At 37.1% G+C, this 15,377-nt stretch overlaps 1 non-coding gene across 1 annotated transcript; it reads right to left on the reverse strand.

The window, feature by feature from the left end:
• Positions 1 to 7,555: 7,555 nt before the first annotated feature.
• LOC133787787 (small nucleolar RNA R71) lies at positions 7,556 to 7,661 on the reverse strand. The gene has a single exon (XR_009872787.1). It is a non-coding gene; the product is annotated as a small nucleolar RNA R71 (small nucleolar RNA).
• Positions 7,662 to 15,377: the final 7,716 nt, after the last annotated feature.

The raw sequence follows: 15,377 nt of genomic DNA on the forward strand, positions 1-15,377 counted from the left end.
CCACTCCTCTCATCATGGTCCGAATTCACCATAGGCTGCTTTCCAGGACATCGGGGGTAGTCAGCTTCATCTAAAATTTCTTCCTTAAGAACATTGGGATCATTTGCTACCATTATTGATTCGGGAGGCTCTCTGATTGAACAGATTCACACACGTATTGTTTAACAGCTCCCAATGAAAGCACCAAACTATTGACACCATTTTTCGTCAACTTAAATAGTAGAGCAATTAAACAGTAAAATATTGGTGCAAATGAATGAAGAAAAACAAGAGGATTTTTACGTGGTTCAGCAATTAACTCTGCCTAGTCCACGAGTCTATGTTATTAAGACTTGGGAGTTTTCTGGAAACTTTTCAGAGAAGAGTTGCCCAGAGTGTTCTCTCCATAAATCTGAAATCGGTCCTTTATAAATGGTGTTTCCTTCTCTATTTATAGGGAAGGTTGCAGAATTCATTCCCACATATTTCGGGAAGATATTCTATAAACCAATTAACATAATGCTATTAAATGCATTATCTCTTACATACACGGAAATGTCTCATGAAGATCAGGAACGGATAACAGGTTAAATTATATCCCTTAAATATTGGGATTGTACAACAATAAACATGTTCACACGTAATGGGTTATCCCAGATGATTCATCAAATCTTCAAGATCAGCAATTGGCATTAAGTCTGTCGAGACTATGAGTCAATCACGAGCTCGCCACCCAACTTCGCGCTATGCCGGGACAAGTAGATGCTGACAAGGCTATCGCATCCGAGCTTGCACTTCTTGACCATATGATGACCGCATGTATTTCGAGCTCACTCCTGACAAGCCGACGAGCCCAGTTTTCGGGGTCATAACTTCTTATCTCGAAATCTGGGCATAACACTAATTATATAAAGTATTAGGAAAACTTATACAGAATCTTTATTTATTTTCATGTAGATCTAATATTAAACAAGTTAATATGAGACAACCTAGAACATGTTTCTAAAATTGAATTCAAAGAGAAATAATGATAAGAATACTTACATTATATGCAACGGAATGGATAGAGTCCTTCCTTCAGTTTCTCTAACCCTTGTGTCCTTTCTACCGCAGAGTATTATCAAGAAACTGAACCGATCTTCAATTTTTTTCAGTCTTCCAAAGTATCCTTAGAATCACCTAGACTAGAGTGGGCAATTCTCAATACATGAGATAGATACAGAGAGAAGAAGAGAAAAGAACAATAAGGCTTAGAAAAGGACTTATGTTTAGAGAGAATCTAAAACCTATCAGAAACTTGTGTTTCAACTTATCTAACTTCTTATTTCAACTCTCTCTGAGCATTCCTTTTATAGACTCAATTAGGTCATTTATTTAATTAAAAATCAATAAAATAATAGCCAATTAACAGCCCTAGGTCGAAATTATCATGGGCTTTAGGCCCGTGAAATTTCCCATTTAATTATAAGTCCATTAGACTTAAAATCAAGGCTTGTATTATTTTCTATTGCTTTAATTAATTAAATAATTATTCAAATCCCTTATCAAATTAATTATTTATAATTTGAACCTTGATTTAAACTTATTTATTAATTTAGATACCAATTTATCTTAATTAATAAATCTGCCATAATTTCTCTTTTCTTCTCTAAATTACATAACTCTGTGAAACTATCCAAAATTGACATGGTCACTTTGATAATTATAATTGATAATTAAATCAATTAATTGAGACTATCTAGATGATTTTATAGGTACAGCGGGGACCATGGGCCTATGAAATCAAACTCCAATAAGTTATCATAAATCTAACAAATAAATCTACTAACTTATTAATTCCTCGTGAGTCCACTAAAGACTCGGAATTACACTCTCGAATTCATAGAACACTCTATAAGAAATATAGATACGTTATTAATTATCCATTGTTACAACCATAATTGTCACTCAATCCTCTATAGACAGACTACAATGAGATGGGACTAAAATACCGTTTTACCCCTCATTGTATTTTATCCTTAAAACACTTAGTTCCTTGTAAATGATATTTCAGTAAACTAATATTAATTACTGAAATGAGATCTCTATCATTTAGCACCTTGAACCAAACTAAAAGTAAACCATCATTTCACTTCTTCCTCAGAAGTTATAGATGTTCATATCTATGATTAACACTCTCACTCAATTATACTACCGATTTCCCAAGATTTAAGTACGGGCTAGTCTGTAGGGTAAGCTGGTAACGAACAAGTCAAAGAACTCAAATAATACAATCAATTAGAATACTAACCACTCATAATTGAGATTGAATTGACATATGGTCATCTATATGATTTGACTAGAATAGATAATAACAATATGTTTACTTATCCTATCAACTATTAATATCGGTCATGTCCGGTGTAACAAATACATCCGATCTTATCTACTTTGCTAATGTTCTAGAAAGAACATAACACTACAATGTGTAAGTAGATCATATCGTAGATTGGCAAGTCAATGTAAATCATGTGCACTGACTAATCTTAGGATTAACTTATTTTGAACATATAATCATATTTATATTCCATTGTGATTACGTCACTATAAATACGATTAGCTATATGCTTCGGATTTAATAGAAGTTTATACTAAACAAATAATCATGAAAATAAAACATGTGAGCAAAGTGATTGACCAAGCCAAAAAATGATTTCTATTCTTTTATTGATAATAAATGAGATTACAAAGAAATTGGGTTTTAATTAGGGCATAAAACCCCAACATAAAGTACATTTACTAAGATGTATATCCACGTCAGCAATCTAGATCACATGCATTAATAAAATGCTTAGTGAACCATACTAGCAACCATTCATTAAAGATTTCATACTTTAATATGTTGCTGACAATTTTATTAATTATCTATGATCTTAATCCTCTTGTACTCATACCAGATCATACTCTCATTAATGAATATAGAATTTATAGCGTACCAAAATTTTGAGGAATTTTAAATATTATAAATGAATTATTTTATTTCTAATATTGTTTATTTTTAGTGATTTTGAATAAAATTGAGAAATTGATTTATCTTAGCCAGAATTATGAAAAACTCAGTTTGGAACCGAGCCAAAATCCCTTATCGGGGAAAATCTCGAAAGATAAAATTATGGTTGATATTTAATTATGGAAAATAATTATTTTGGGCATAAGAATTATTTATAAATCTATGAGAGAAAATTTGATAAGCCTATTTTAGGACTATTTTAAAGTAGGTTTTAAGGGTGTGCTTTTAATCTTTTAAAATGTTTTGGTGCAGAATTATGCTTGTGTTTTGTGTGTTTTGTGTGTTTTCAGGTTTTAGTGATTACTCAAGGGTTGGTGTGGATGTGGTGTTACTAAGGGCTGATTCGAAGATAAATGGCGGATTTCTTGCGTTAAATTGTGTTTGGTCATGTCGGACACTTTAGAAGAGATCGAGGGTCGAAAGAAAGCTTAAAATGTTGATTTTTAAGATGGAGCTAATTTGAACCATGACTCTTGAAGCTAGGTCGCGATGCTAGCTTAGTCAGAAAGGTTGTTATACCTCTATATTTTGAGTCCTTGCGCTTCAATGCTGAGTCGCGGCAGTATCATTTTGAGTCGTGATGCTAGAATGCTGAGTTGCGGTGCCATCGAAGTCAGAGGCTCCACGACTGTGGCTATCATGCTGGGGTCGCGGCGCATGGATGATGAGCCACAACGCTTGTGTCCGTACGTGTTTTGAGAATAAGGGAAATTTCATCTTTTAACAGAAAAATTAGGGTGAAAGAGTTTTAAAAGAGTGTTTTTGTAACACCCCAACTTACCAAAGGTAACTTACGTGACATAAAAATACTTACTTTGACCCAAAATACCATAAGTTTAATTTATTTGATTTAATAAAAAGTAAAACATCCTTCAAAACAATATTATTCAAAAGAAAATGGAGACTCTAGATTCTCATAGTTATTTTACAACCAAAGTACTTGATAAAAACATAACATAATACATCTAGTGGACCCATAGTCACATTGTCCCTAACATGTACTCACGCCACCGCAACTCTCTGACTCATTGCTTGCCTTTCTCTTTACCTGCATACAGAGTACCCGTGAGCCAAGGCCCAGCAAGAAAAGCTATATAGGACACAACCCTCAAGCCCAAAACATAACCAATTCATAAACACATTATACTCAACACAATCATAAAACATGACATCATAATCATAATGCATATTTCAATGTAATAGAATACAACATATGCATCTCATTATAATCCAAAAATACCACTCTTGCAATGGCCCAGTGCCCTTGCGACAGCCTTTTAAATCCATACACTCAAGTTAAATCAATATGCATATACAAGCATATCTATATAGTTCGTACATTCATAAATTATCATAATATAAAGACATGATAACACTCATGCTCATTACAGTCCATACATGCATATATCCAAACATGTATCATGACCAAAACCAAAGCATATTGTTAACCATACTATCATAGTATGAATAATTTCAAGCATAAATCGATAAGCAAGAAAAAATAACAAACATACACTCTACATGCAGGTTTTCACTCTTCTTACCTGAATTCCAGCAATTTAGTTGATAAAACGACCCAAGTGCAATCTCTTTCAAGCGCCCTTAAACAACCCTATGTCACAAACAATAAAGCGTAGGTTTAGTTTCTCCTCAAAACAAAACCTACTATTACTTTCATAAACCAATATAGGCTCTAATTAAACCTTAAACATGTCCAATTAAGTCCTAAGAACCTTATCATAAGATCCCCTAAGGTTACCCATTAAAATCCATTGAAATCACTTACTACCAATCTTAGATCCCAATTAAGATTCTAAAATAATCACATCTAAACTTGTCTTAGGTTCTATGATTGTAGAGATTTTCAAAAGCTTTCCAACCATATAAATAACGTCCAAAACCGACATCGAAGTCAAAAGTTATGGTCAATATACGAAACCCGAAAAATTATAACCAGAAAATGTATTTGAGTAGCGCAGCGCTACCGAAGTCATAGAGAATTTTGGAGCCTAAATGAAGTTCATTTTCACTGTGGTGCTCATCCACTTGAGTTGCAGCGCCACTGCGAAAAAACCCAGAAGTTTATGCGATTTCTCAACCATTTCGACCCCAAACATCCCAAAACACTAGGGGACTCAAAAATTTTCACCCAAATAGTTTATATAGCACTACATACATCATCTAGGTAGCATCTAAACATCTAATCTAAGTCTCAAATCAAGAATTGAAACTCTAGGGTTCTAAAACCCATTTTTCCCCAATTCTGAAATTCAACCAATTCAATAGTTTTCAGTATAATTATAAGCATCAAATACATTCCTAAACATGTTTCTATCCTCAATACACTCATCTAAACAACCAAGGAATATCAATTTATTAAAATCAAACAAAACCCCCAAATTTTCATCAAGAACACATGAAGAACAAAAATATAAATTCCCTTACCTTTCTCTGAGATTTGAATCCTAGATGATGGTGAAGTGGTTGGTAGAAATCTAACCCTTTAAGAATCTCGAATTTCCCTTGGTATCTTAGAGGAAATCTAGAGCTTGCTAGAGAGAATTCTAGAGAGAATATGAGGATAAGAAGAACATATGCTGAAAATGAAAGGGAAAAGCCAATGATCATCTTTTATATCCATTCACCAAATGACTAAAATGCCCATCCCATCTATTTACCCACTTAGTCAACATCAAGGGTAATATGGTAATCATACCACTATTACTAATTACCTCAAATAATAATTCATACCCAACCCAAGTCGAATATTTCCCTTTGTAACATTCCGCTATTATCGCTTGAAAGAATCCACTATTGTCGAAAATCAATAAAATGCATAAAATATATAAATCACATAAATGTCCGTTCTTACAACTGACGGGTCTTAACATATATATAATTCATATAAACATTCACATATGAAATCACATAGTTCACAAAATGACCAATATACCCTTGGTCAGCCCAATTTCCCAAAATAACCTTTCTTTAAGAAAGCGGATATTACAGTTTTCGTGAAAGAGAAGAGGCAGACTGAAAACAAGGAAGGAGGCAAGAGGCTTGGGGGAAAAGCTTGGATTCGATTTCATTGTTCTTTTCTTCTTCTTAATCTTTGTTTTATGTTTCTTTTCTGCTTTGTGAATTTTACAGTCATGTTGATGAACTAATTTCAGTTATAGGGCTTTCAATTTAAATCACTTGAACTTCTATTATGATATAATGCAAGTTTATTCTCTTTCTTCTTTCTTAAGATCTTTTCAATTTCTGCTTATTTTATGAGAATTGATTGGCCATCTTTTTTCATAATATCTATGAGTTTGAATCAAAATTTGAGAAGTGAGGTTTAGACATGCTCTCATTGAATTGACACAAACTTAATCTTGAACGAGAGTATCACAATTGTTTGTGTAGCTTTTAAGTTGTTGATGTTCATGCTTCCTAATTGTTGAATTTGTCGTAGAAATATAGAAAATTCCCAGTTAGGTTGAAATTTATGATTTCATAATTGGATTATAAACAATTTCTGTCAACTTTCTATCTTAATAAGGAGAATAATTGTTAATCATGCATTAGTAATTGATAGAGTGGATGGTTGATGAAATTGAATTCTCTAATTTTCTCTAATCTTGATTTATTTCTTGAAATCTTATGAATTGTTTATCTTTGCATTTTGCAGTTTGTTTTGTCTTATTATCAAATTTTACAAACCAAGAATTGTTTTTAACCAATTAGAAACTTAAGATTGATTGTTTGATGATTAATAATTCATTCTTTGTGGGACGATACTCGATCTTACCGATTATTACTGAATTAAGATTACATATAGTTGTGTAGCTAAAACTTCGCCACAAGTTTTTGGTGTCGTTGCCGGAGACTGAAATATTATCAATATCAAAATATTTAATTTTATTTCTAATTTGGTTTGTTACTTGATCATTTTTCCAATTTGGTTCGTGTGCGTTTTGTGATCTCCATTTCAGATATTATTGTTATATGCGTAGTAGAAGGAGAGCTGCCAGCTTAGTTCCTATAAATCTTGAGATGGAGATAACTTGCAAGCAAAACTGAAGAAAGAAAAGGGCAGAAATCAGTATGGGTGATGTTAGGGACGATGAGATTAATATTAATGCATGTTCTAATGTCGCTCAGGAACAAAATGCACGAACACTCAGAGATTATGCACTCCCTACTGTTATAGGAGTACATTTGTGCATTAGACCACCGGTGGTTGCTGCAAAAAATTTTGAAATAAAGCCAACAATCTTATAAATGGTCCAGTCCATAGTTCAGTTTGGTGGACTCCCCTCAGAAGAGCCTCACATGCACATAGCCAATTTTCTGGAGCTATGTGCAACGTTCAAATATAATGGGGTGAGTGATGATGCAATCAGGTTGAGGCTATTCCCATTTTTACGGCGGGATCAAGCTAAGAGTTGGTTGAACTCCCTTCAATTCAATTCTATTACTATTTCGGAGGAGTTGGCTCAGAAGTTTCTTGCCAAGTTCTTTCCTCCGTCAAAGGCTGCTAAACTGAGGGGGGAAATTAATAATTTTTATCAGCTGGATGGGGAATCTTTATATGACTTTTGGGAAAGGTTCAAGGAGCTACTAAGAAAATGTCTCATCGAGGTATTGAAAATTGGATGTTGGTCCACAAATTCTATAACGGATTGTGCGGTACTACTCGCACTATAATTGATGTTGCAGCTAGAGGGGCATTCATTAAGAAGAGTGCCAATGAAGCATATGACTTGTTAGAAGATATGGCAACTAACAATCATCATTGGTCTTACAGCATACTTCTAATAGCAAAAAGGCAGCCGGAGTACATGGGTTAGATGAAATTACTACTCTAACTGCTCAGGTTGCAAAATTGACTAAGCAGTTGTAGCAAAGTACCATGCCTGCTAATGCCATACAGACACTGGCATGTTGTGAAATTTGCGAGGTGTTATCCCCAAAATTTCAGTTCGATGACGTGGTAATCAGAAGTGACAAGTGGCAATGCATGGTCAGTAAATGGCACATTAATAGTCAATAAATGTGTTGGCTCTTCGGAGTTGTGATAAAGTGATCTGACCGATCTGATAGAATTTCTGTCCGACTGGTGAAGATTTTTGACTGACCAGTCAAGTGTTTTACTAGACCAGAGATGTGTCATGCTAGACCAGAGAAGTGTCATGCTAGACCAGAGATGTGCTATGTTAGACCAGAGATGTGTCATGTTAGACCAGAGAAGTGTCATAATAAACCAGAGATGTGCCATGTTAGACCAGAGATGTGTCATGTTAGACCGGTGGAGTGCATGGCCGACCAGTGAGGTGTTTGGCCAACCGGTGGAGTGCATGGCTGACCGGTTAGAAGTTTGGCTGACTGGTGGAGTGCATGGCCGACCGGTGAAGTGTTTGGCTGACCGGTGGAGTGCATGGCTGACCAGAGAATTATGTGGCCGATCGGTGGAGTGCATGGACGACCAGTGAAGTATTTGGCCGACCAGTGAGGTATTTGACCGATCGGTGGAGTGCATGGCCGACCAGTGAAGTATTTGGCCGACCGGTGGAGTACATGGCTGACCAGTGAGGTATTTGGCCAACTGGTGGAGTGCATGGCCAACCAGTGAGGTGTTTGGCCGACTGGTGGAGTGCATGGCCGACCAGTTAGGTGTTTGGCCGACCGGTGGAGTGCATGGCCGACCGGTGGAATGCATGGCTGACTAGTGAAGTATTTGGCCGCCCGGTGGAGTGCATGGCCGATCAGTTAGGTGTTTGGCCAACCGGTGGAGTGCATGGCTGACCAGTGAAGTATTTGGTCGACCGGTGGAGTGCATGGCCGACCAGTCAGCTGTTTTGGCTGACCAGTTGAGTGTTTTGGCTGACTAGTCTTTCTTCAAGGAGTGAAGTTGGCCGACTAGACAGATCATCGTTGTGCAAGTGAAGTTCCAGTAATGGCTTCGGCTAGAATTAGTCGTGCCTACGTGGGAATCTCTTAGTTTATCCCAAAGAAGTCACATATTGTTGTATTTTAAATGTTATTATTAATTAAATATTGTGAGAGTAACAGAAATGACCCGGTCAAAGGGAATATTTGATGTACGATCCATGAGCCTATAAATAAATGGCTCATGGCATCATTTGGGGGGATCGGATCTTTTAGACTTAGAAAAAATCTCTATTTTGGAGACTTTGGGACTGTTACTTGGGGTATTCTTGGGGCATTTTCTAAGAGAGTTTAGAGAGAGAAACTATGTATTTTTCTACTTACACTTAAGAAACTCAATTGGCTCAAGTTCATCTGATCTTAATTGTAGGATATATATCACAACTCCAAGTGGATTAGGCTATTACCAATAAATTGGGGCTGAACCACTATAAAATTATCTGTGTCATATTTTTCTCTAGAAGGTTCGTTGTAGTTTTGACGTCTACTCGTCGTTGGCCAAAATCGTGGTCAACACGAGGGGTCTTCATTCCTTTAATCAATGTCTAGCAGCAGACCCACATAATAATATTCCCATGGATCAAGCTCAGGTCCAAGCTGTTGGGAATTTTCAAAGGCCATACAACAATCCCTTTTCTAACTCATATAATCCAAGTTGGAGAAATCATCCTAATTTTTCCAGGAAGGATAACCAAGGCCAACAATCATAATTTCAAGGGCAATACCAGCAACAGCCTATGAATCAAGCTTCATCCTCTCAACAGCATAGGCCACCAGTGCCTCAAGATAAGCCCAATGAATTACAAGCTGCTTTGTTAACTCTCACCAATACCCAAACTCAGTTTATGACAGAGACTAGATCTTCTATTCGGAATCTAGAAACACAAGTGGGACAGTTGGAAAATATGTTGAACAATAGGCCACAAGAAAATTTACCTAGTAATACTGTTGTGGTACCCAAGGATGCCAGGCCATTACTTTGAGAAGTGGGAAGCAAGTTGACAAGTCTGTATCATAACCTTCAGCTGAAAAGAGTGAGGAAGTGGGAGAGACGTCTAGTTCAAAGAAAAAGGGGGTTACTGAAGATCATCTTGTTATAGAGAGGGTTCCACCAGTTGCTATTGTTGATCCTAAAGTCAGAATTCCCTATCTTCAAAGACTTTAGAAAAATTCTCTTGATAAACAATTTTCCAAGTTTTTAGAGGTCTTCAAGAATATGTACATCAACATTCCATTCACTGAAGCTTTAGAATAGATGCCCAGTTATGTGAAATTCATGAAGGAGATTTTGTCAAAGAAGAGAAAAATGGAGGACAATGAAACGGTGGCGCTGACAGAGGAGTGCAGTGCAATATTGCAAAAAAAAGCTTCCTTAAAAGCTCAGGGATCCGAGAAGTTTCACTATACCATGCACTATTGGGAATTTCGAGTGCAAGCATGCCTTATGTGACTTGGGGGCGAGTATTAATCTGATGCCCTTATATATTTTTCGAAGGCTTGGTTTGGGTGAAGCAAGGCCTACAATAGTGACATTACAATTGGCTGACAGAAGTCAAGCATCCTAGGGGGATTATTGAGGATGTACTTGTAAAAGTGGACAAGTTTATTTTCCTAGCTGATTTTATTCTATTGGGCATGGAAGAGGATGATGATGTCCCTATCATTCTTGGGAGACAATTTTTAGCCACGGGGCAAGGATTGATTGATGTTCAAAAAGGTGAATTGAGGCTCCAAGTTCAAGGTGATGAAGTGTTCTTCAATGTGTTCAAAGCAATGCAATAACCTAGAGCAAGTGATAACTGTTTCTCCATTGATGTAATTGAAAGGGTTGTGTCTGATAAGAATGGGAGCATTGATGCTCTTGAGGTGGTGTTGGCACAGTATGAAGAAGATGACAGTGATGATGTTGAGGTCATGGATTATGTGAAGTGGGTAAGTTCTTACGGGCCTTACTACAGAAAGAAATATGAGCAATTGGGGAAAGTTCCTAAATGACCATTACCGTCTATAGAAAAGCCACCGAAGTTGGAATTAAAAACTTTACCAAATCATCTTCGCTATGCATACTTGTGGGAGAAAGAGACTCTAGCAGTGATTGTGTCTTCTTTTCTGTCTAATGAGGAAGTGGAAAATTTGTTGAGAGTCTTAAGGGCACACAAGTTGGCTATTGGGTGGACATTGGCGAATATTAGAGGAATAGGTCCGTCAACGGTGATGCATAAAATTTGGATAGAAGATAATAGCAAGTTGTCCATTGAAGCTCACAAAAGATTAAACCCAACTATGAAAGAGATGGTGAGGAAAGAAATTCTTGAATGGCTAGATGCTGGTGTGGTTTACCCTATTTCTGATAGTGCATGGGTGAGCCCAGTTCAACTGGTGCCAAAGAAATGAGGAATGACTGTGGTGAAGAATGAAAAGAATGATCTCATCCCAACTAGAACTGTAACGAGATGGAGAATTTGCATAGATTACCACAAGCTAAATAAGGCAACAAGGAAAGATCATTTTCCTTTGCATTTTCTGGATTAGATGCTTGAAAGGCTAGCTAGCCATTGTTATTACTATTTTCTGGATGGCTATTCAAGGTACCATTAGATTGCTATTGCACCAGAAGACAACTTTTACTTGTCCCTATGGTACTTTTGCTTTCTGGAGAATGCCATTTGGGCTTTGCAATGCCCCTGCTACCTTCCAACGATGTATGATGGCAATATTTTCTGACATGGTTGAGAAGAGTATGGAGATCTTCATGGATAATTTTTCGGTATTTGGGTCGTCATTTAATGAATGCTTGAATCATTTGGAAGCAATGTTGCAGCGGTGTAAGGAGCCTAATATGGTATTGAATTGGGAGAAATGTCACTTCATGGTGAGTGAGGGCATAGTTCTTGGGCAGAAGTTATCCAAAAGAGGTATTGAGGTGGATAAGGCAAAGATTTCAACTATTGAGAATCTACCACCTCCAGTTTCAATCAATGGGGTGAGAAGTTTCCTTGGGCATGCTGGGTTTTATAGAAGGTTCATTAAGGATTTTTCAAAAGTGTCAAAGCCTCTCTCTACTTTACTGATGATTGATGTGACGTTTGATTTCAATGATGAGTGCCTTAATGCATTCAAGGTTCTAAAGGAGAAGTTGATTTCAGCACCAATTGTTGTCGCACTTAATTGGGACCTGCCCTTTGAGTTGATATGTGATGCTAGTGACTATGCTGTGGGAGCAGTTTTGGGGCAGTGGGTTGATAAGATGTTCAAATATATATATATATATATATATTATGCTAGTAAGACTCTCAATGATGCACAACTGAATTATACCACCATAGAGAAAGAGCTTCTAGCTATTGTGTATGCAATTGACAAGTTTAGATCGTATCTCATTGGTAACAAGGTAATTGTGTACACTGACCATTCAGCGATTAAGTATTTGATGACTAAGAAAGATGCCAAGCCCCGTCTCATTAGATGGGTATTATTACTTCAAGAGTTTGACTTGGAGATTCGGGATAAAAATGGCACAGAGAATCTTGTAGCGGATCATTTGTCAAGGCTTGAGATAGAGGAAAGTCAAAATGCCAAGGAAGTACAAATAAATGATCATTTTCCTGATGAGCAACTATTTCAGGTATGTGAGAATCTAGTGGCACCATGGTATGCAGATTATGTCAACTTTTTGGTAGAAAAAGTTGTACCTCCAAAGAAATCAAGGCAGCAGCTAAAGAAATTTTATTCTGAGGTGAAGTATTATTATTGGGAGGAGCCCATCTTATACAAGCATTGTATAGATCAGATTATCCATCGATGTGTGCCTAAAGATGAGATGGTGTCGATTTTGACTCATTGTCATACTTTCCATTGTAGTGGTCATTTCGGAGGAACAAGGGCAGCTGCAAAGGTATTACGGTGTTGTTTTTATTGGCCTATGTTGTGAAAAGATGTGAATACCTTTATGAAAGCTTGTGATCGATGTCAACGAGTTGGCAGTATTTCAAGGAGAGATGAGATGCATGGGGTATTATTCGATGTATGGGGTATCAACTTTATGGGTCATTTTCCATCATCTTACAATAACAAATACATCCTACTTGTGGTAGATTATGTATCTAAATGGGTGGAAGTAGCTGCAACACCTACAAATGACAGCAAGGTGGTACTCAATTTCTTGCACAGGCACGTATTCATTTGTTTTGGCATGCCTAGGGCTTTAATAAGTGACGAAGGCATCCATTTTTTTAACAAGATGATGGATGCCTTGCTTGCTTTATATGGTGTTCATCATAGAACCGCTCTGACATACCATCCTCAAAACAATGGTCAAGTGGAACTGTCAAATAGAGAAGTCAAAAGTATCCTTGAGAAGATAGTCAAAAAATTGAAAAGAGACTTCTCTAAGAAGCTAGATGATGCATTATGGGCATACAGAACTGCCTACAAGACTCCTATTGGCATGTCACCCTACCGGTTAGTTTTTGGAAAAGCTTGTCATTTACTTGTGGAATTGGAACATAGAGCATACTGGGCAATGAGGGAGTTAAATGTGGATGCCACAACAGCAGGACATCATAGGTCTTTGGAGCTAAATGAGATGGATGAGTTTCGTAACGAGACCTATGAGAATGCTAAGATCTACAAAGAGCGTACTAAAGCTTGGCATGACAAAACTCTTGTTCACAAGGAGTTTCAACCTGGGCACCAGGTGTTATTGTTCAATTCTAGGTTGAAGTTGTTCCTAGGAAAGTTGAAGTCAAGATGGTCTAGACCCTATATTGTAGTGGGGGTATTTCGTTATGGATTGGTGGAATCACAGAACAAAAATAATGAGACTTTTAAGGTAAATGGTCAACGAGTGAAGCCATACTCGGGTGGTCCCGTTGATCAAGCCAAGTCTATGAACATGTTGAAGCTAGTCTGAAGTGAAGGAAACGTCTAGCTAATGACGTTAAACAAAGCGTTATTGGGAGGCAGCCCAATCATTTAATTGTTTTACTAGAATTTATTTTTCATTTTTGTTTTATTTTTGAACAATTTTAATTTTTGTTTTTGTTTGTTTTGGAATTAATCTTGTAAATTTTGAACCGTGGAAAGCGTTACTGTGGGGGTTTTGAGCCGTGACACCTTTATTTTTGAAGCATTTTGAGACATGGCGTAGATGTCAAGCGTCGTGGCTAGGGGACTTCCAGAGGCCATTTGCTTTTTGGATAGATCACACGAGTCGGCACAGAGGTAGAGAGTCATGGCACTTGGGAAAAAAATTGTCCTGAAAAAAACACAGGTCGCAGCACAAAGGGAGAGAGCCGCAACCCTTGGGCAAAAATTTGTCCAGAAAAAACATGGGCCGCGGTGCCCAGAGACATGAGCCGCAACGCTACTTCGACAACAAATGGTTTTAAGGCCAAAAGCCCCAAAATTTTCACCATTTTCATATCCATTTTCTCCCATTCTCTCTATACACTCCAACCCATACCCACATTTTCACCATTTTCTACCTTCAACTCTCACAAATTCATCAACTTTTCTCCATTTCCATTTCCTTGAATCTTCACCCATCAAACTTTTACCCCTAAAATCTCCCCAAAAATCACCCATTTCTCCCAATCCAAACCCTAGGTCAAAATGGAAGGATATTATCCATTCAAATGGTTCTTTGTGTAATGTGAGCTCCTTGAAGACTTGGAGCACTTTTCTCTACAAGTAAGTGGTCTTCAAGAATTTTTTATAAGAATCAAGCTTTTGATTTTTGTTTAATTTCGTATTTGGGAGGGGTAGAGATTTTGGGGTGATTGTGTAGTGATTTTTGAGAAATTTTTGTTGTTTTGCAAAATTGGGATAGTGAAAAAATAAGGGGAAGTGCTACGAATTTTTTATAGAAAAGTTGGGTTTTAGAGAAGATTGTCATCATGGGTCCGAAAAGAAACCAACCCCCATCATCCAAAGCCTCATCCTCTAGAAATCCTCCTCAACCATAACCATCACCACAAAATGAATTTGATGCTCACAAATTTGTCAATAAAAATGCATTTGATTTGTATAAGCGCTTATGTGAGTTCTCTTTGGTTCCAGAGCAGGGTATGGAATACCAAGACCAGCCCTATGTGAACAACCCCACTTATGAAATCATCAAAACAGAAATTGAGCGGAGAAAATGGCAAGTTTTTGTGGATAAGAAAATGACTAAGGCTAACTCTTCCTTAGTCTATGAATTTTACGCTAATTTCCCATAACAAGGTGCACAACAAGAAGTTTTTGGTAGGGCAAGCGAGTCCCTTGTCACATACAAGCCATAAATGCCTTATATGGGTTGCCATCTTTGGATGTGATTGATGATGAGTATCATCAGTTTGCCCATCTCAGTGAGGTTGATTTTGTTGAAGTCGCAGAAACAATAGGCATGTCGGGTGCTCGTTTCACTTTT

Source organism: Humulus lupulus, chromosome 6, assembly GCF_963169125.1.
Source record: "Humulus lupulus chromosome 6, drHumLupu1.1, whole genome shotgun sequence".
Classification (NCBI taxonomy): domain Eukaryota; kingdom Viridiplantae; phylum Streptophyta; class Magnoliopsida; order Rosales; family Cannabaceae; genus Humulus; species Humulus lupulus.